Genomic DNA, 2500 nt, shown 5'->3' with positions numbered 1-2500 from the left:
GCTACCCTCGTAACACCTTTCGACGTACTCAATAAAGCAATCCGGCAGGCCATGAGCCCTCAGCACGGGGCGGAGGGCGGCATGGTCCACCGAATCGAACGCTTTAGAGACGTCGATCGATGCCACAAAAACAGAGCGACAGGAGCGGACTGCGTCGGTGAGAGCAGTGTCCAAGATGAAGGTGTTTTCCAACATCCCATCCCGGGGGATGAATGCCCGCTGACGTTCGTCCACAGCACATGCACGCATCAGGCGTGACGCGAGAACCTTGTGAAAGGTCCGCGCCAACACCGAGCAGACCGTAATGGGGCGAAAGTCAGCGGGGGATGTTGGTGCAGCCGTTTTGGGGAGAAGTGACGTCCGGGCGCGAAGCAGACGCTCGGGGAGGGCGCGGGCCAGGAGGAAGAGGTTCAAGAGTTTCACCAGGACTTCATGCGGCAGGCGCCGCAGCTCCGCTGGAGTCAGGCCGTCCGGCCCGGCTGCCGATCCCCTGGGCGGCAAGGCAGCAGCGACCTCCTCACGTGTGACCGGCCCCCATAGGCACTCAGGAGCGACAGGCTCCGAGTGCGGGAGAAGGCGGTCACGGATGAAGCCGGCGGTGGAGATCGGCTTCTTCGTGAAGAGGTCCGCCCAGAAGTCCAGCAGACCGGGGATGTCGGGTGGCGGCTGCAGCAGGGTGCCGTCCAGCAAGCCGCGCACGCAACGCGCACGCGACCTACGGAAGGCGTCCTGTGTCCGCGCATATTCCCAGCGGCGCCGCTTGCGCTTCTGCAGCGGCGGGGCGGCAGGCGGCCGCTTGGATGGTTGGCGCGGCCGCTGTGTCCTGGTGATCGACCTCTCCCCCCTGGACCCGACCGACGCAAGGGCATCCGGGAGCATGCCCAGGATGACATCGGGCGGCGTGCCCCGCCCCAGACCAATGACTCGATCCAGGGCAGAGAAACGCTGGGCGGAAGCAGGTAGCCCCGCCAGATGCTCCCAGATGGCGGCGTCAGTCGGCCCCTCCGGCGGCGGCCCGGTGGTGTCGGCCGTGAAGTCCTCGGCTGCGTCGACGGGCGGCGCAGCGGCCTCGCCCGCGTCAGGCAGCGAGCTCGCTGCTCCACGGCGGGACGCCGGCTCTTCACCCCGACCGATCTCAAGTGCCTCCATGAATTGGCGGACAAGCTGCTTGTGGGCAGCTTGCCGCCGTCGGCACTTGATTGCCTCAAGCGTTCGGTCGGGGAACATCCTGGTAAGTTCTTGATTTACAAAGAAGAACCGGGCGTCCCTCTCAAGGAACAGTTCGGCCTCTGCCTTGGCGAGCGACAGGACTTCTTCCTCCGTCCACCTCGCGCGATGCCTCTCCGTCACGATCTCAGCGTTGGCGGCCGCAGGGTGTTGGCGGCGGCGATGGACCCCGAGACCGTTCTTCGTGGTAAAAGTGCGGTGGCACTCACTGCAAGCAAAGGGAGCTACACAAACTATCGCATTTTCGTTACGGCCGGTTGGCCGGATAGGTGCTGGGGTAGCTGGGGTGGCACCTTCAGCGGAAGGGCCACCATCTCTTGTTTCTTGTCGGCTGCCCCCAACTATAAAGGGATAATGCGAGGGGGGGCTGGTAACCCCCCCAAGCCCCTGGTGCGGTCTTCCACTCTGCGAAAATCAGCGGGCCCACGAGAAGGGGAGAAGACCGCAGGAGAGGAGAGGCTAAGAGGGCTAGGCCCATGTATTGCGCATCACTCTCCCTGTAACTATAACCCAAGGAAGGCACCTCGCAGCAGCAGCACGACTACATCAAGACCGCACTTCGAAAAGCCAAGTCCGGATGCAGCCACACCGCCGCCACTTGGCCACCTTAAGAGAGTCATAGTTACTCCCGCCGTTTACCCGCGCTTGCTTGAATTTCTTCACGTTGACATTCAGAGCACTGGGCAGAAATCACATTGCGTCAACACCCGCTAGGGCCATCGCAATGCTTTGTTTTAATTAGACAGTCGGATTCCCCCAGTCCGTGCCAGTTCTGAGTTGATCGTTGAATGGCGGCCGAAGAGAATCCGCGCACCCGCGCGCCCCCGGAGGAGCACGCTAAGGCGGACGCGGCCTCGCAGCAAGGAAGATCCGTGGGAGGCCAAGGCACGGGACCGAGCTCGGATCCTGCACGCAGGTTGAAGCACCGGGGCGCGAACGCCGCGCAGGCGCGCGCATCCTGCACCGCCGGCCAGCACGAGGCCAACCAACGGCGAGAGCAGACCACGCCCGCGCTAAACGCCCGCACTTACCGGCACCCCTACGGCACTCACCTCGCCCAGGCCCGGCACGTTAGCGCTGACCCACTTCCCGACCAAGCCCGACACGCCCCGATCCTCAGAGCCAATCCTTATCCCGAAGTTACGGATCCAATTTGCCGACTTCCCTTACCTACATTATTCTATCGACTAGAGGCTCTTCACCTTGGAGACCTGCTGCGGATATGGGTACGAACCGGCGCGACACCTCCACGTGGCCCTCTCCCGGATTTTCA

General features: G+C 63.3%; 1 pseudogene; it reads right to left on the bottom strand.

The window, feature by feature from the left end:
* LOC124560715 overlaps positions 1-2500 on the bottom strand; it is a 7971-nt pseudogene that overhangs the window by 3254 nt on the left and 2217 nt on the right.

The sequence above is a fragment of the Schistocerca americana genome, unplaced genomic scaffold (genome assembly GCF_021461395.2).
Source record: "Schistocerca americana isolate TAMUIC-IGC-003095 unplaced genomic scaffold, iqSchAmer2.1 HiC_scaffold_1105, whole genome shotgun sequence".
In the NCBI taxonomy this organism is placed as follows: Eukaryota; Metazoa; Arthropoda; class Insecta; order Orthoptera; family Acrididae; genus Schistocerca; species Schistocerca americana.
Note: the sequence above shows the minus strand (reverse complement) of the source record. Positions and strands in the feature narration are given on the sequence as shown.